General features: G+C 40.9%; 1 pseudogene; it reads right to left on the bottom strand.

Moving 5' to 3' along the window:
- Positions 1-250: 250 nt before the first annotated feature.
- Positions 251-20,350, bottom strand: part of LOC139182028 (craniofacial development protein 2-like) — a 55,016-nt pseudogene continuing 34,916 nt past the window's right edge.

Consider the following 20,350-nt stretch of genomic DNA (forward strand, 5'->3'; position numbering starts at 1 on the left):
GTGGATGTGACTGGTGACAGAAGAAAGGTCCAATGCTATAAAGATCAATATAGCATAGGAACCTGGAATGTTAAGTCCATGAATCAAGGCAAATTGGAAGTGGTCAAACAGGAGATGTCAAGAGTGAACATCAACATTCTAGGAATCAGTGAACTAAAATGGACTGGAATGAGTGAATTTAACTCAGATGAAGATTCTATCTACTACCGCGGGCAGGAATCCCCCAGAAGAAATGGAGTAGTCATCAAGCTCACTGAAAAGAGTCCAAAATGCAGTAGCTGGATGCAATCTGAAAAACTATAGAATCATCTCGGTTCATTTCCATGGCAAACCGTTCAATATCACAGTAATCCAAGTCTATGCCCCAACAAGTAACGATGAAGAAGCTGAAGTTGAACGGTTTATGAAGACCGACAAGACCTTTTAGAACTAACACCCTAAAAAGATATCCTTTGCATAGTGGACCGGAATGCAAAAGTAGAAAGTCAAGAAACACCTGGAGTAACAGGAATATTTGGCTCTAAAGTATGGAATGAAGCAGGGCAAAGGCTAATAGCGTTTTGCAAAGAGAACACATGGTCATAGCAAACACCCTCTTCCAACAACACAAGAAAAGACTACATATGGACATCGCCAGATGGTCAACACTGAAATAAGATTGATTATATCGTTTGCAGCCATAGATGGAGAAGCTCTATACAGTCAGCAAAACAAGACTGGGAGCTGACTGTAGCTCAGATCATGAGCTCCTTATTGCCAAATTCAGATTTAAATTGAAGAAAGTAGGGAAAACCACTAGACGATTCAGGTATGATGTAAATCCAATCCCTTATGATTATACAGTGGAAGGGGGAAATAGATTTAAGGGACTAGACCTGACAGATAGAATGCCTGAAATCTATGGATGGAGATTCTTGACATTGTACAGGAGACAGGGATCAAGAGCATCCACATGGAATAGAAATGCCAAAAAGCAAAAGGGCTGACTGGGGAGGCCGTTCAAATAGTTGTGAAAAGAAGAGAAGTGAAAAGCACAGGAGAAAAGGAAAGATATAAGCATCTGAATGCAGAGTTCCAAAGAATAGCAAGAAGAGATAAGAAAGCCTTCCTCAGTGATCAATGCAAAGAAATAGAGGAAAACAACGGAATGGGAAAGACTAGACATCTTTTGAAAAAATTTGAGATACCAAGGGAACATTTCATTCAAAGATGGGATCGATAAAGGACAGATGTTATGGACCTAACAGAAGCAGAAGATATTAAGAAGATGTGGTAAGGATACCCAGAAGAACTGTACAAAAAAAATCTTCATGACCCAGATAATCTTGATGGTGTGATCATGCACCTAGGGCCAGACATCCTGGAATGTGAAGTCCAGTTGACCATAGAAAGCAGCACTACCCACAATGCTAGTGGAGGTGATGGAATTCCAGTTCAGCTATTTCAAATCCTGAAAGATGATGCAGTGAAAGTGTTGCACTCAATATGCCAGCTAATTTGGAAAGCCCAGCAGTGACCACAGGACTGGAAAAGGTCAGTTTTCACTCCAATCCCCAAGAAAGGCAACGCCAAAGAGTGCACAAAGTACCGCACAATTGCACTCATCTCACATGCCAGTAAAGTAATTCTTAAAATTATCCAAAGCAGACTTCAGCAATATGTGTATCAGGAACTTCCATATATTCAAGGTGGTTATAGAAAAGGCAGAGGAATCAGAGATCAAATTGCCAACATCTGCCGGAACAAGGAAAAAGCAAGAGAGTTCCATAAAAATATCTATTTCTGCTTTATTGACTATGCCAACACCTTTGACGGTGTGGATCACAGTAAACTGTGGAATATTCTGAAAGACATGGGAATACCAAACCACCTGACGTGCCTCTTGAGAATCTTCTATGCAGGTCAGGAAGCAACAGTTAGAACTGGACATGGAACAACAGACTGGTTCCAAGTAGGAAACAGAGTACATCAAGGCTGTATATTGTCACTCTGCTTATGTAATTTATATGCAGAGTGCATGATAAGAAACGCTGGGCTGGAGGAAGCACAAGCTGGAATCAAGATTTCCGGGAGAAATATCAATAAGCTCAGATATGCAGATGACACCACCGTTATGGCAGAAAGTGAAGAAGAACTAAAGAGCCTCTTGATGAAAGTGAAAGAAGAGAGTAAAAAGTTGGCTTAAATCTCAACATTCAGAAAGCGAAGGTCATGGCAACTGGTCCCACCACTTCATGGGAAGTAGAAGGGGAAAGAGTAGAAACAGTGGCTGAGTTTATTTTTCGTGATCCAAAATCACTGCAGATGGTGACTGCAGCCATGAAATTAAAGGAAGCTTACTCCTTGGAAGTAGTGTTATGACTAACCTAGACAGCATATTAAAAAGCAGAGCGTCTGTGGGAGAGGGTGGGGTGATTTGGGAGAATGGCATTGAAAAATGTATAATATCATATATGAAACGAATCACCAGTACAGGTTCGATACATGATACAGGAAGCTTGGGGCTGGTGCATGGGGATGACCCAGAGGGATTGTACGGGGAGGGAGGTGGGAGGGGTGTACAGGATGGGGAACTCATGTACACCTGTGACAGGTTCATATTGATGTATGGCAAAACCAATACCAAAGGTAAAGTAATTAACATCCCATTAAAATAAATAAATTTATATTAAAAATAAAAAATAAAAAGCAGAAACATTACTTTGGCAACAAAGGTCTGTCTAGTCAAGGCTATGGTTTTTCCAGTGGTCAGTTATGGATTGAGAATTGGACTATAAAAAAGCTGAGCACCAAAGAATTGATATATATATATTTTTTTCCATCCACTTGTTTATTATGGGAAGGAAGAGTTTCCACATTCCTACAATGAGAATTCTGTCTCTCTTAGGTTCCATTTTTCTTTTAACTAAAATAAAATTCACATAACATAAAATCAACCATTTTACAGTGAACAATTCAGTAGCACTTAGTACATTCATAATGTCCCACAACTTTATCTAGTTAGGAAGTTTGGCTTTTTTTCATGTTCCACCAGATACACTCTGGAACACACACTCCACATACCACATATCACATAGACTGTGACATGCATATTCCCAATTTCTGACTAGATCCTAAACTGTGAGACTCACATACCCTTTGCAATTACTCCAGTTTTGTCTAAATTCTGTGCCATTGCCTTTATTGTTGTTTATATGTTGTACATATGATTATGCCCTCACTTTACTCCTCAAGTCTACATTTATTCTCTTGCCTCAGGAACTAATTTGGCTAGTATCTTGAATGAAGACCTGTGTCTTTCTTTTGGCAACAAGGCCAGAAATGGCTTTGAATAGTGACAGGATTAGCTTCCACTATTCCCTACCATTGTATTTCTGTTCTTCTACCCCCTCCCTACTTCCATCCATTTCTAGCCGTCTCTGCTCTACTGGTGCCCTTAACATCTTGCAAGCTCCCTTGACCTCTGGATTCTGATTAGAGTTGAACAAGTGCATGTACTAGTAAGTACTGGCTAGTTCAAAAGGTGAGACATAGAGGAATCAGCTCTGTGGTTCAGACAGAGGCTACCTCTTTTTTTTGTTTAATTTATTTTTATGATTGAAGGATAATTGCTTAAGAATTGATATTTTTGAACTGTGGTGTTGGAGAAGACTCTTGAGAGTCCCTTGGACTGCAAGGAGAGCCAACCAATCTATCCTAAAGGATATCAGTCCTGAGTGATCACTGGAAAGACTGATGTTGAAACTGAAACTCCAATATTTTGGCCACCTGATGCGAAGAGCTGACACATTGGTAAAGACCCTGATGCTGGGAAATACTGAAGGCAGGAGGAGAAGGGGATGACAGAGGAAGAGATGTTTAGATGGTATCGCCAACTCAATGGACATGGGTTTGGGTGGACTCCGCAGGTTGGTGACGGACAGGGAGGCATGATGTGCTGCAGTTCATGGTGTCCCAAAGAATCAGACACGACTGACAAACTGAACTGACTTCCTCTCAGTCTTTCAGTGGAGACCAGTCCTTCTGTCTTCCTATTTTTCTCTGCCTCTCTGAATTTAAGTGCATCAATTATGTATTATGGTCTTCAAGGGATGATCTTCAGGGGGAGCAGGACTGTACAGTCTGTACCATAGTCAGCGGGTGGTGAGTGTGGGGTTGGGCTGAATCTGATGGACGATAAGTCACATCTTTCCTTAGGGTGTGGCAGCACCTATGGCTGGGAAGTTCAGTGGTACCAGGTCTGAAGCCAGATGTGAGGCAGAGACTTCCTTTTCCTCAGTGGCTTTCACTGTCCTATTGGGGGCAGGGTCGGATCCCAAGTTTCTGGAGCAGAAGCCCTAAATGTCAGGCCAGATCTGGCTGTGTTCCCTCAAGTATGTACGCTCCCCTATCCCAGCACTGCAACCCTTGCCACAGAGGGACAAGAGGAGCATGTTCAGGTTAGAAAAATAACAAAAGCAGCAAATCTTAAGGCTGGCTGCTTACAGAGATCCAGGCTAGCTCCAAAGTGCCATCTGTGCCATTACCATCAGTAGCGTCTCCTGCCCTGCTTAAACATAGCTTCCGGTCTGAGACCACTTGGTCCCTCACAGCTGATCAATTCCCGCAGGTTCTGCTATCCCTGCCCTGTTGAAGAGGGGTGCAATTCGGCAGGTGAGGCCCTCATGGGCTCTGGGCACATACTGGGTCATCTGCTGTGGCAGTCTGGCCTCCATCAGAGATCAGGACTTCTCCTGATATGCTGCCTATGTACGTGCCCTCCATGAGCATGACCCCGGCTCTTCCACCTGCAGGCCACACTGGTCCAGATACACTTCTATTTCACACATTCCAGCTGTCTGCCTGATGATGACAGCCCCTGCTCCAGTGCAGATCGGCCACAAAGAGTAAGCAGGGCGTGTGTAAGTGTGGGCAGTTGTCGGGAAAACAGGCATCCACAAATGCGGTCTCAATCTGCCTTCTTCACTGTGGCTTGGGAGCAAGCCCCTGAGCACATGCTCCTGGAGGGGGGAGTCCGGGGTTCCCACAGACCTCCTGTTACTCCACATAGCCCTGCAACCATATAAGGGTGTTTCTCTTCCCTGTGTCAGACCCCAGGATTTGTGTGTCCAATATATGGCTCGAACCACTCACACCCAGGGCATATCTCCAAGCGTGTCATCTCCCTTATATTCTGAGTCCTCTCCCATGGGCACACATCAGGACTTGAATCATCCTTTTCCTTTCATACACTTTTCGCTGTGTATCTTTCTTTGAGAGTAAGTTTGGGAATCTTACTGCATTTTCCAATTAGTGTTTTGAGCTAATTTTTCTACACGTTGATGGATTCTTTTTATTTTTTTTTTTTTTTCATTTGAGTGTATTTGATTTACCATGTTGTGTTTCAGGTGTCCAGCAAAGTGATTAACCTTTACATATACATGTATTTGGGCTTCCTACTTGGCTCAGTTGTTAAAGAATCACCCTGCAATGAAGGAGATTCGGGTTCAATCCCTGGGTTGGGAAGATATGCTCAGAGTGACATGACAAGCCTCTACAGTATTCTTGCCTGGAGAATCTCATCGACAGAGGAGCCTAGCACGCTACAGTCCATAGGGTCACAAAGAGTAGGGCACATCTGAATCAACTGAGCTTGCACAGGCACACATACACATATCTATTCCTTTACAAATTATTTTTCCATTTATGTTGTTACAGAATTTCTGGCAGAGTTGCCTGTGGTTTTGTAGTAGGTCCTTGTGGTTATTTATTTTAGATATAGTGGTGTCTATATATATATATATATATGATAATCCCCATCTCCCAATTCATCCCCCCGCCCCAACTTGAGATTTGGTAACCATCAGCTTGCCTTCTATGTAAATGTGTTTTTGATGTTCTTTGAGGGAGGCAGTTTAATCGTTTGAAGTCGTCCTACTTTTCTATTTTTGTTTTGGTTGCCTATGCTTTTGGTGTCACATACATAAAATCACTTCTAAGACCATTGTTTATAACTTCTCCAGGATGTTTTCTTCTAGTTGATTTATAGTTTCAAATCTTGCATTTAATCTTTAATCAACTCTGAGTTTAGTTTTTTATGTGGTATAAGATAAGGGTCCTATTTCAATCTTTTGCATTCATATTTCTAGTTGCCCACAGCAGTTAATTGAAGAGATGGTGAAGTGAAACTTAATCATGATCATCTCAAGGCAGAAATGAGTGACAAGCCTGTAGGAAAGGCACTGGAGTGAGGGACTTGGCCAGGAGCATGTACAGTTCGGGGATTCCCACTTGATTCCCGCTGATATGTGGATGTGATCTTGGGCAGATGCGTTCTGACCCTAGGCACATAGACTTGCTCTTGACCTCTGCCCATCAAGAGAAGCCTCTGGGCCAGCAGTATTGTGCACTCATCATGAGTCCATGGGGACTGCTTTGGCTTTTGCATTTGGTGTCTTGCAAATGGGAGGTCTTAATAAAAAGACATAGAGTTCCTCTTGATTACTGATAAAATAAGCTTCTCATTTAGGTTCCTTTGACTTCTGATCCACTCTCTACTTTATTGTTTTTACTATATTTTCAAACAGATTCTTGGACTTACTTGGCAGAAGTGAGTGATTCTCCCCCTTACAGTCTTAGATAATCCAATTTCTGATAATATTTTATATCACCACACTGTTGATTTCTACTCCTTTTTCATCTCTGGCATGCATTTCTGATAAGACAAGTACTCAAAAATCTATTCTACAAACTGCAGGTAATGAACTGTAAGTGATTAGAGAACGTGAAAATATTAATACACAAGATAATGATTAAGAACATTTCCTTAGGAGGTGACCATTAGGCTGGCCTCAAATGGTTGCTAGTTTCTGAGTCACAGAATATAGGATGGACACAGGCATAAAGAAAGTAGCAGGTCTTAGGGAAATCATTGTATCAGTCAATAGAGGTTGTTATGGCCACAGCTAGAGGGGTCAGTTGGAATTTTTTCACAGCGAACGTGTATAAGTGGAAGTATAAAGAGTTTCTACTACTCTTTTTGAGTGCTAATGAGCAAACACCCCACCCCCATACAACACAGCGTTTGCAATAGGACTTGTCATGTTTGAATCACCATATACTGTCCTTTTCCAGGAGAGCTACAGGAGTCTGACATTGATTTATTGTTGTTGATCTAAATGGATATACCCTTTCTCAACTCATGACTTAGTGTTTATGTTTTTCTCTTTTAACCCTAAGAGTCTTTGGATCCTTTTTGAACTCTATGCATCCTCAATTCTTTCTGTAAGGTGGCAGTATATCCATGGATACTAAAATATATACCAGCGCTACTTTAGGGAAACAAGGCCCTCTAAACTCCACTTTTGGTACACCTCAGAAATTTCCTGATAGCTCAGCTGGGAAAGATTCTGGCTTCAAAGCTGTAGACATCAGTTCAATTCCTGGGTAGGGAAGCTCTGCTGGAGAAAGGATAAGCTACCCACTCTAGCATTCTTTGGCTTCCCTGGTGGCTCAGCTGTTACAGAATCTGCCTTCAATGTGGGATACCTGGGCTTGTTCCCTGGTTTGGGAGATCCCCTGGAGTAAGGAAAGGCTACCCACTCCAGTATTCTGGCCTGAAGAATTCCATGGACTGTATAGTCCATGGGGTCACCAACCATCGAACACGACTGAGCAACTTTCACTTTCAGGTCCTCAAGCCTAATAATCTGTTACCTTCCCCTAACAGCAAGTATTTCAGTCAGTCCTACAACAGGGAATTAAAGTGTGATAATGTTAAATGGTGATAATATATACAGATCTGGAATCACAGCAACCACCGATAAGGTCTCTCTGTCCACATCAGCCTGGTAGCTGCTTACCTGATTAATTTTCACTGGCAGGGTTGATAATTCTCCCACTTCCTTTGAAAGGAAAACAAACCTAGGGTCTTCTTCACTCTTAATGATTTTAAATCACATTCAGTGACTGACTTTGAATCATCAACTGTGTCTCTTAGGAGTTAAAATGTCAAAAACCTTTAACTAGGGAGCTGCAGTCCAGATAAAAGATACCTTAGCATTGACTTAAAATCTGAACTCAACTCTTTTGATGCTGATGGTGAAACACTGTTTTAGTTGTTTCTAAAATGCTTTCTGAAAACACACGGGATTCCTCTGGTAGAGACTCTGCCTTATATATCTCCATATTTGATTGACTACTCCTTGAAACTATTCAAACACTTCAAAACTAAAGTTAACACCAAATATTCGAAACTCTTCTTTTTAAACCATGAAAACTTGTAGAACTTGGACTAACAAAAGTGTTTATTGGGGAAGAATGTTTTACGACTGTAGTTATTTAGAAATACTAGGGGATGGTGATAAATATAAGACCAGCTTTTACACAGTCTTAAAGTAATACTTTTTATCAAAAGTCTCTGTCCTGACTTCTCTGGCTGTTCTGTGGTTATGACTCCATGTTTTCACTAGAAGGGGAACCGGTTGAATCCCTGGTCAGGGAACTAAGATCCCACAAACTGCATGGTGCCCCCCACACAAAAACATTATCTGTGTGTTGTGATCCTGTTAGTCATCTGCACCAGGATTGGGCTACCTCCACTGCCCTGCCATTGGGAACACACTGCTCCCACACATCTTAGGATAAGAGTGGCCTAATTCATATTTGGTCTCATCCCTCCAAACATTATTTTAATCTTTGGGAGTGCTAATTATGGGTTTTAGTTGTATCAGCATTTTGTTCCTCCTGAGCACCTTTAGCTGACAGCATAGGTGAGTGATGCAACGAAGTCTGTTATGACGTAAGTGGCCAGGAGGTGATTTCTGCCTGCCTCACTCAGGGGAAGTATGACATTCACCATCCCCATGTGAAGCCCTCTTCCCATCTGGGTTCTGGCAATCTAGACCCTAATGTCACTCCACACCCCAATCAATGGCAGTAACACCGCACCACTACTCCTTGCCACTGAGATCAATTGTTAATCAGGGATATTCACATTCAGTGCAGACTCCTGACCAAGTTGAGACCTCTGCTCTCTGGCTAACTGGGGACCTGAGGGTCTGTTCCTTCAGCTCTTGGGACCCCATATCCCTCCCCACTCAGGTGCCCACCTCTTTGCTTCCTTCCCTCCCTTGCCATCAGAAAATTCACACACACACAAATATCATCTTTTCACCATTTGATGTATATTTTAGTCCCAGCCATCAGTTTACTATGTTAGTGTGAGAGTCAGTCGTTTCCTGGTTGGCCATTTCTAAGAAAGCAGACCTCTGGAGATAAAATTCTAAACTGCCTGACCTTTTCTATTCAGTTCCTGGCTGGCCAGCTTATACTTCTCCAGATTCTCTCCTTCTGGGGTGGCTGAGCTTACCTTCTCTTTTGATTCTGCCTCCTTCTTTGACTCTGCCTCATATTTTGGTACCCTTTTCGGCATTGATTCAGTTTCTTATGTGCACAGGAACAGAAAGAACAGTTTGGTTTTCTTGTTTTCTTCACCTTCTTCGACTGAGTGGCATATGATCGGATTTTCGTTCTCAAGGTTCCTTTTAGAGGTCTTCTGACCCTCATGGTCATATTCCATGACTTGAAAGACAAGAGAAGGGTATTAGTTTTGAGGAAAGGGTATAACATTTGAGTTGCAAAGGAGATTTCATGAAAAGGCAGGTGGGCTAATGAGGGCTTTTGTGTCAAGCAAGGGCAGTGTAGAGGTCTTGGGCAGCAATGTCAATGGAGAACGTGGGGAGCATAGATGGAATTATCTTACCTTCACACTGCCTCTGTATCTGTGTGGACAAAGGGTGTTCTTTCATCCTTTCACCCTTGAAGCACACCACATTGGAACTCTTCTTGGATGCCGTGGCTTCCTGGTTACCTTAAGATGATAGCATGACATGGCCTAACCCAGAATCTCTGCCTCTGACCTCCCTATATATACCTTCTCAGGACAGTGAGGAGCCACACCCTTCAATGTGATTGGTCAGCTAGACACTCCCCCAGCCATTGGTGGCTTTGGGGTCTTAGACATCACAATGTACCACTGTGCCCATCAACATGGGTTAGTGGGTGCTGAGGGAGGCCATGATACAGCTTTCTCACCCCTGACACCTCTGTGTGTCTGATTCTGGGGAGTGGTGATTCAGGGGTATGCTGTTTCTTCTCATGACCCTCAGACTTTCCTTCAGTGCCCTTAATTCTTTGACTTATATGTCCCCCTTCAACACTCCTGCCTCCTCCATCCCTGTATGAACCTCTACCAAACACTCTTCACTCCAAATCCATTCCTCAGAGTCGTCTCTTCATTTCATCCTTCGACCACACTCTTCCTAGTGGGGATTCTTGAGGGGTTTAAGGAACTTAAGAGCAAGCACTTAACATGGAAAAAGGTAATTAAGAACAGATTGGGAGAGGAGCTAAGATGGCGGAGGAGTAGGACGGGGAGAACACTTTCTCCCCCACAAATTCATCAAAAGAACAGTTAAATGCCGAGTAAATTCCACAAAACAACTTCTGAATGCTGGCAGAGGACATCAGGCACCCAGAAAAGCAACCCAAGTCTTTGAAAGAATGTTGGAAAAAATATAAAAGACAAAAAAAGGGGAAAAAGAGGGAGGGATGGAGTTCTGTCCTGGGAAGGGAGTCTTAAAAAGAGAGAAGTTTCCAAACCCCAGGAAACCTTCTCACTGACGAATCTGTGCCGAGCCTTGGAAGCACAGAGGGCAACATAACAGGGAGGAAAAATAAATAAACAATTAAAACCCGCACATTGCCAGCCCTACGGTAACTCCCCCATTGGAGAAGCAGCGCAGATGCCTGCATCCGCCATTAGCAAGCAGGGGCTGGGCAGGGGGGCGTGGCACGGGCTGCATCGCAAGAATCTGGACTGAATACCCCGAGCACTATCTAAGCGAAATAATTTGGGCTAGCAAACCAGACTGTGGGATATCTACCACGCGAAAAGCCAGCCCTAACCTAAGACACCGCCAGGCCCGCGCATGGAACAAAGAACTGAACAGAGATAGCCGGCGGCAGACCATCCCCCTCCGGTGATAGGCAGCCAGAGCCGGAAGTGGATAATCACAGCCCCAGAGAGACATTATCTATAAAGCTGTAAGCAGGCTTCTTTGCTAACTAAAACTTCTTGGGGGTCTGAACAGTCAACATCTGCCTGAGAAGGTGTGCCGGTGCACACCTAGATAACCGAGTGGTGGGGAGGCGATAAGTAGCAGCAATCGCACGCGCCAAACACCTCATCATCTGAGCTGCTCGGATCTGGGAAGGGCACAAAACGCAGGCCCAACCGAGAGATGCGCCTCTGAGGACTACCCAAGTGCCTGAACCTGAGAGGCTTGGACCTGGGAAGTACGGGCCGGCCACGGATGGTTCCCGGCGGAGCAACCTAGAGCCTGATCAGCGTGGGCAGGGAAGCTACACGCGCCGTGAACGGGGGGCAGACCCAGTGTGGCTGAGGCACTGCGAGCACACGCTAGTGTTACTTGTTTGCAGCATCCCTCCCTACCTCCCCTCAGCGCGACTGAACAAGTGAGCCCCCCCCCCCCCCAAAAAAAAAAGTGTCCTCCACCGTACCCTTTGTGTCAGGGCAGAAACCAGACACTGAAGAGACCAGCAAACAGAAGAAGCTATAACAGAGGGAACCGCCTTCGAAGCTACAGGCAATAGATTAAAACCCTGTGGTTACTACCAATTACATAGGAAGGGGCCTATAGAACTTGAGAAATATAAGTAGGACCAAGGAACTAGCCAAAAATGAACTGAACCCACAATACTCACGACAAAACTGGAGAAAGTCCTAGATATATTTTTACTATTTGTACGATCATTCTTTCTTTCTTTTTTTTTTAATATTTTTTTTTTAATTTTTTTAAAAAAAATTAAATCCTCTATTATTCCTTTAATTTCAACTTTTATAACTGATTACTTTGCAAAAAAAAAAAAGAAGACCCTATTTTTTTTAAAAGCAAACTTCATATATATATATATTTTTTATAATTTTTGACCTTTTTTTTTCCTTCTTTTCTTTAACATTATATTTTTGAAATTCCAAATTCTACTCTAGATTTTTAATTTTAGCTTTTTGGTATTTGTTATCAATTTTGTACCTATAGTTTTTTTTTTTTTTTTTAATAATTTCTGTGACCCTTTTTTCTTTTTTCTTTTTCTTTTTCTCTGTTTCTTTCTCTTCTTCTTTTAAATAACATTGTATATCTGAAATTCCAAACTCTACTCTAGATTTTTAACTTTTGCTTTTTGGTATTAGTTATCAATTTTGTACCTATATTTTCTTTATAATTTTTGCGACCTTGTTTATTTTTGTTTGTTCATTTGTTCTCTCCTTTTCCTTCTTGTTTTCTTTAACATCGTATTTTTGAAATTCCAAACTCTACTCTAGATTTTAAATTTTTGCTTTTATGTACTTGTTACCAATTTTGTACCTTTAAGAACCCAATCTTCAGTACCCATTTTTCACTAGGGAGCGAGATTACTGGCTTAACTGCTCTCTCTCCCTTTGGACTCTCCTTTTCTCCACCAGGTCGCCTGTGTCTCCTACCTAACCCTTCTCTACTCTAACCAACTATGTGAATTTCTGTGTTCCAGACGGTGGAGAACACTTAGGGAACTGATTACTGGCTGGATCTGTCTCCCTCCTTTTCATTCCCCCCATTTATCCTCCTGACCACCTCTGCCACCTTCCTCCTTCTTCTCTTCTCTGTATAACTCTGTGAACAACTCTGAGCGGTCCAATTGTGGAGTGCACATAAGGAAGAAATTACTGAATAGCCCACTCTCTCCTCTATTGACTCCACCTCATCTCATTCGGGTTACCTCTAACTCCCTCCTCACTCTTCTCTTCTCCATATAACGCTGTAAACCTCTCTGGGTGAAACAAGTTTCAGGGCAAGACATACCAAGAAAATTCTCCAGCAGCATGGAACACAGCACTGAGCTCCAAGATACAGGCAGCCAAAGTCACCCCAAAACCATAGACATCCCATAACTCATTACTGGACATTTCATTGCACTTCACAGAGAAGAAATACAGCTCCATCCACCAGAACACCGACACAAGCTTCCCTAAACAAGAAACCTTGACAAGCCACCGGTACAAACCCACACACAGTGAGGAAACGCCACAATAAAGAGAACTCCACAAACTGCCAGAACACAGAAAGGACACCCCAAACTCAGCAATTTAAACAAGATGAAGAGACAGAGGAATACCCAGCAGATAAAGGAACAGGATAAATGCCCACCAAACCAAACAAAGAGGAAGAGATAGGGAATCTACCTGATAAAGAATTCTGAATAATGATAGTGATATTGATACAAAATCTTGAAAACAAAATGAAATCACAGATAAATAGCCTGGAGACAAAGATTGAGAAGATGCAAGAAATGTTTAACGAGGACCTAGAAGAAATAAAAAAGAGTCAATATATAATGAATAATGCAATCAATGAAATTAAAAACACTCTGGAGGCAACAAATAGTAGAATAACAGAGGCAGAAGATAGGATAGGTGAATTAGAAGATAGAATGGTAGAAATAAATGAATCAGAGAGGATAAAAGCAAAACGGATTAAAAGAAATGAGGACAATCTCAGAGACCTCCAGGACAATATTAAACGCTACAACATTCGAATCATAGGGGTCCCTGAAGAAGAAGACAAAAAGAAAGACCATGAGAAAATACTTGAAGAGATAATAGTTGAAAACTTCCATAAAATGGGGAAGGAAATAATCACCCAAGTCCAAGAAACCCAGAGAGTCCCAAACAGGATAAACCCAAGGCGAAACACCCCAACACACATATTAATCAAATTAACAAAGATCAAACACAAAGAACAAATATTAAAAGCAGCAAGGGAAAAACAACAAATAACACACAAGGGGATTCCCATAAGGATAACAGCTGATCTTTCAATAGAAACTCTTCAAGCCAGGAGGGAATGGAAAGACATACCTAAAATGATGAAAGAAAATAACCTACAGCCCAGATTATTGTACCCAGCAAGGATATCATTCAAATATGAAGGAGAAATCAAAACCTTTACAGACAAGCCAAAGCTGAGAGAATTCAGCACCACCAAACCAGCTCTCCAACAAATACTAAAGGATATTCTCTAGACAGGAAACACAAAAACGGTGCATAAACTCAAACCCAAAACAATAAAGTAAATGGCAATGGGATCATACTTATCAGTAATTACCTTAAACGTAAATGGGTTGAATGCCCCAACCAAAAGACAAAGACTGGCTGAATGGATACAAAAACAAGACCCCTACATATGTTGTCTACAAGAGACCCACCTCAAAACAGGGGACACATACAGACTGAAAGTGAAGGGCTGGAAAAAGATTTTCCATGCAAATAGAGACCAAAAGAAAGCAGGAGTAGAAATACTTACATCAGATAAAATAGACTTTAAAACAAAGGCTGTGAAAAGAGAAAAAGATGGTCACTACATAATGATCAAAGGATCAATCCAAGAAGAAGATATAACAATTATAAATATATATGCACCCAACACGGGAGCACCGCAATATGTAAGACAAATGCTAACAAGTATGAAAGGAGAAATAAACAATAACACAATAATAGTGGGAGACTTTAATACCCCACTCACACCTATGGATAGATCAACTAAAGAAAATTAACAAGGAAACACAAACTTTAAACAATACAATAGACCAGTTAGACCTAATTGATATCTATAGGACATTTCATCCCAAAGCAATGAATTTCACCTTTTTCTCAAGCACACATGGAACCTTCTCCAGGATAGATCACATCCTGGGCCATAGAGTTAGCCTTGGTAAATTCAAAAAAATAGAAATCATTCCAACCATCTTTTCTGACCACAATGCAATAAGATTAGATCTCAATTACAGGAGAAAAACTATTAAAAATTCCAACATATGCAGGCTAAACAACACACTGCTGAATAACCAACAAATCACAGAAGAAATCAAAAAAGAAATCAAAATTTGCATAGAAACGAATGAAAATGAAAACGCAACAACTCAAAACCTGTGGGACGCTTTAAAAGTATTCCTAAGGGGAAACTTCATAGCAATACAGGCATACTCAAGAAACAAGAAAAAAGTCAAATAAATAACCTAACCCTACACCTAAAGCAACTAGAAAAGGAAGAAATGAAGAACCCCAGGGTTAGTACAAGGAAAGAAATCTTAAAAATTAGGGCAGAAATAAATGCAAAAGAAACAAAAGAGACCATAGCAAAAATCAACAAAGCCAAAAGCTGGTTCTTTGAAAGGATAAATAAAATTCACAAACCATTAGCCAGACTCATCAAGAAACAAAGGGAGAAAAATCAAATCATAAAATTAGAAATGAAAATGGAGAGATCACAACAGACAGCACAGAAATACAAAGGATCATAAGAGACTACTATCAACAATTATATGCCAATAAAATGGACAACGTGGAAGAAATGGACAAATTCTTAGAAAAGTACAACTTTCCAAAACTGGACCGGGAAGAAATAGAAAATCTTGACAGACCCATCACAAGCACGGAAATGGAAACTGTAATCAAAAATCTTCCAGCAAACAAAAGCCCAGGTCCAGACGGCTTCACAGCTGAATTCTACCAAAAATTTAGAGAAGAGCTAACACCTATCCTGCTCAAACTCTTTCAGAAAATTGCAGAGGAAGGTAAACTTCCAAACTCATTCTATGAGGCCACCATCACCCTAATACCAAAACCTGACAATGATCCCACAAAAAAAAGAAATCTACAGGCCAATATCACTGATGAACATAGATACAAAAATCCTTAACAAAATTCTAGCAATCAGAATCCAACAACACATTAAAAAGATCATACACCATGACCAAGTGGGCTTTATCCCAGGGATGCAAGGATTCTTCAATATCCGCAAATCAATCAATATAATACCCCACATAACAAATTGAAAAATAAAACCCATATGATTATCTCAATAGATGCAGAGAAAGCCTTTGACAAAATTCAATATCCATTTATGATAAGAACTCTCCAGAAAGCAGGAATAGAAGGAACATACCTCAACATAATAAAAGCTATATATGACAAGCCCACAGCAAACATTATCCTCAATGGTGAAAAATTGAAAGCATTTCCTCTGAAGTCAGGAACAAGACAAGGGTGCCCACTTTCACCATTACTATTCAACATAGTTTTGGAAGTTTTGGCCACAGCAATCAGAGCAGAAAAAGAAATAAAAGGAATCCAAATTGGAAAAGAAGAAGTAAAACTCTCACTGTTTGCAGATGACATGATCCTGTGCATAGAAAACCCTAAAGACTCCACCAGAAAATTACTAGAACTAATCAATGACTATAGTAAAGTTGCAGGATATAAAATCAACACACAGAAATCCCTTGCATTCCTATATACTAATAATGAGAAAACAGAAAGAGAAATTAAGGAAACAATTCCATTCACCATTGCAACGGAAAGAATAAAATACTTAGGAATATATCTACCTAAAGAAACTAAAGACCTATATATAGAAAACTATAAAACACTGGTGAAAGAAATCAAAGAGGACACTAATAGATGGAGAAATATAGCATGTTCATGGATTGGAAGAATCAATATAGTGAAAATGAGTATACTACCCAAAGCAATTTATAGATTCAATGCAATCCCTATCAAGCTACCAACAGTATTCTTCACAGAGTTAGAACAAATAATTTCACAATTTGTATGGAAAGACAAAAAAACTCGAATAGCCAAAGTGATCTTGAGAAAGAAGAATGGAACTGGAGGAATCAACCTACCTGACTTCAGGCTCTACTACAAAGCCACAGTTATCAAGACAGTATGGTACTGACACAACACAGAAATATAGATCAATGGAACAAAATAGAAAGTCCAGAGATAAATCCATGTACATATGGACACCTTATCTTTGACAAAGGAAGCAAGAATATACATTGGATTAAAGACAATCTCTTAAACAAGTGGTACTGGGAAAAGTGATCAAACACTTGTAAAAGAATGAAACTAGACCACTTTCTAACACCATACACAAAAGTAAACTGAAAATGGATTAAAGATCTCAACGTAAGACCAGAAACTATAAAACTCCAAGAGGAGAACATAGGCAAAACACTCTCTGACATACATCACAGCAGGATCCTCTATGACCCACCTCCCAGAATATTGGAAATAAAAGCAAAAATAAACAAATGGGACCTAATTAACCTTAAAATCTTCTGCACATCAAAGGAAACTATTAGCAAGGTGAAAAGACAGCCTTCAGAATGGGAGAAAATAATAGCAAAAGAAGCAACTGACAAACAACCAATCTCCAAAATATACAAGCAACTGCTACAGCTCAACTCCAGAAAAATAAATGACCCAGTCAAAAAATGGGCCAAAGAACTAAATAGACACTTCTCCAAAGAAGACATACAGATGGCTAACAAACACATGAAAAGATGGTCAACATCACTCATTATCAGAGAAATGCAAATCAAAACCACTATGAGGTACCATTTGACAACAGTCAGAATGGCTGCAATCCAAAAGTCTACAAGCAATAAATGCTGGAGAGGGTGTGGAGAAAAGGGAACCCTCTTACACTGTTGGTGGGAATGCAAACTAGTACAGCCACTATGGAGAACAGTGTGGAGATTTCTTAAAAAACTGGAAATGGAACTGCCTTATGATCCAGCAATCCCACTGCTGGGCATACGCACTGAGGAAACCAGAAGGGAAGGAGACACGTGTACCCCCATGTTCACCGCAGCACTGTTTATAATAGCCAGGACATAGAAGCAACCTAGATGCCCATCAGCAGATGAATGGATAAGAAAGCAGTGGTACATATACACAATGGAGTATTACTCAGCCATTAAAAAGAATCATTTGAATAAGTTCTAATGAGGTGGATGAAACTGGAACCTATTACACAGAGTGAAGTAAGCCAGAAAGAAAAACACCAATACAGTATACTAATGCATATATATGGAATTTAGAAAGATGGTAACAATAACCCTGTTTACGAGACAGCAAAAGAGACACTGATGTATAGATCAGTCTTATGGACTCTGTGGGAGAGAGAGAGAGTCGGGAGATTTGGGAGAATGGCATTGAAACATGTATAATATCATGTATGAAACGTGTCGCCAGTCCAGGTTTGATGCACGATACTGGATGCTTGGGGCTGGTGCACTGGGACGACCCAGAGGGAGGGTATGGGGAGGGAGGAGGGAGGAGGGTTCAGGATGGGGAACACAGGTATACCTGTGGCAGATTTATTTCGATATTTGGCAAAAATAATACAATATTGTAAAGTTTAAAAATAAAATAAAATTAAAAAAAATAAAGAACAGATTGGATATTTTTGCTATTCCAATGAGATTTAGAGACCCCAAGACTTGGTGAATCCTCAGTCTGTTGCCCCAAGGTCTATACACCGTCTCCATAAAATTGCACATCATAGCAAAAAAAGTCATAAATATCTCCTCCACTAATATTTTGGGGACAATTCAACTCTCATATTGAGTAGGGAAACTCAATTTGCCCAATCTACCAGAAATACATTCCTGATTAAAAAAAAAAAAAAAAAGGCAAGGTGCCCAAAGGCAAGAGTCAGATGACCAATGCACCACTGTCTCTTGACTGAATCACTTCCCCAGTGGTCCCTCATTGACATTTATCATCAGGTAGGGCCCATTGTGGAGCAGAACAATAATTGAGCAGGAGAAGTACCAGTAGATATCTCACTGATAGTTGGTTGCTTATTGGCAGGGCCGAGAGATGCACTGTCCAATTGCTGTGCAAGACCTGTTGCTTAGTAACAGGATGTGGAATAACACGGCAAAGCAATGGCTACCTGCTAATGGCTGTGCTGGCTTATTACCAAATTGGTAATGGCTTATTACCAAATTCAGACTGAAATTGAAGAAATTAGGGAAAACCACTAGACCATTCAGGTATGACCTAAATCAAATCCCTTCTGATTATACAGTGGAAGTGAGAAATAGATTTAAGGGCTACATCTGATAGATAGAGTGCCTGATGAACTACTATCTTTAGGTTTCCCTAAAAATGCCTTCTTAAATAATAGTGGCAAATTATAAATTTGAGCTATAATCCACTGTTGATTGGGTGGTAAGATATTCAGTTCAGTTCAGTTACTCAGTCGTGTCTGACACTTTGCAACCCCATGGACTGCAGCATGCCAAGTTTCCCTGTCCATCTCCAACTCCCGGAGCTTGCTCAAACTCAACTCCATCGAGTCAGTGATGCCATCCAATCGTCTCATCCTCTGTCGGCACTTTCTCTTGTGGCCTTCAATCTTTCCCAGCATCAGGGTCTTTTCCAGTGAGTCAGTTCTTCATATCAGGTGGCCAAAGTATTGGAGCTTCACCTTCAGCATCAGTCCTTCCAATGAATATTCAGGGCTGATTTCCTTTAGGATTGACTGCTTGGATCTCCTTGCAGTCCAAGGGACTCTCAAGAGTGTTCTCCAACACCACAGTTCAAAAAAATCAATTCTTTGGCACTCAGGCTTTTTTATGGTCCAACTCTCACATCCATACATTGCTACTGGGAAAAAAAAGAAAAAAAAAAAAACATAGCCTTGACTAGATGGACCTTTCTTGGCAAAGTAATGTATCTGCTTTTTAATATGCTGTCTAGGTTGGTCATAACTTTCCTTCCAAGGAGTAAGCGTCTTTTAATTTCATGGCTGCAGTCACCATCTGCAAGGATTTTGCAGCTGCTAAAAATAAAGTCAGCCCCTGTTTCCACTGTTTCCCCATCTATTTGCCATGAAGTTATGGGACTGGATGCCATGATCTTTGTTTTTTGAGTGTAGGATTTTAAGCCAGCTTTTTCACTCTCCTCAGGAAGCTCTTTAGTTCTTCTTTGCTTTCTGCCATAAGGGTGGTGTTATCTGCATATCTGAGATTACTGATATTTATCCCGGCAATCTTGATTCCAGCTTATGCTTCATCAGCCCGACATTTCCCATAGTGCACTCTGCATATAAGTAAAATAAGCAAGTTGACAATATACAGTCTTGATGTACTCCTTTCCCAATGTGGAACCAGTCCATTGTTCTACGTCTATTCTAACTTTTGCTTCTTGACCTGCATACAGATTTCTCAGGAGACAGGTGAGGAGGTCTAGTATCCTCGTCTCTTTAAGAATTTTCCACAGTTTGATGTGATCCACACAGTCAAAGGCTTTTGCTTAGTCAATACAGAAGAAATAGATGTTTTTTTTTTTTTTTTTCCTGGAATTTTCTTGCTTTTTTTATGTTCCAATGGGTGTTGGCAATTGGATCTCTTATTCCTCTGCCTTTTCTCAATCCACCTTGAACATCTGGAAATT

The sequence above is a fragment of the Bos indicus genome, unplaced genomic scaffold, assembly GCF_029378745.1.
Source record: "Bos indicus isolate NIAB-ARS_2022 breed Sahiwal x Tharparkar unplaced genomic scaffold, NIAB-ARS_B.indTharparkar_mat_pri_1.0 scaffold_63, whole genome shotgun sequence".
NCBI lineage: Eukaryota > Metazoa > Chordata > Mammalia > Artiodactyla > Bovidae > Bos > Bos indicus.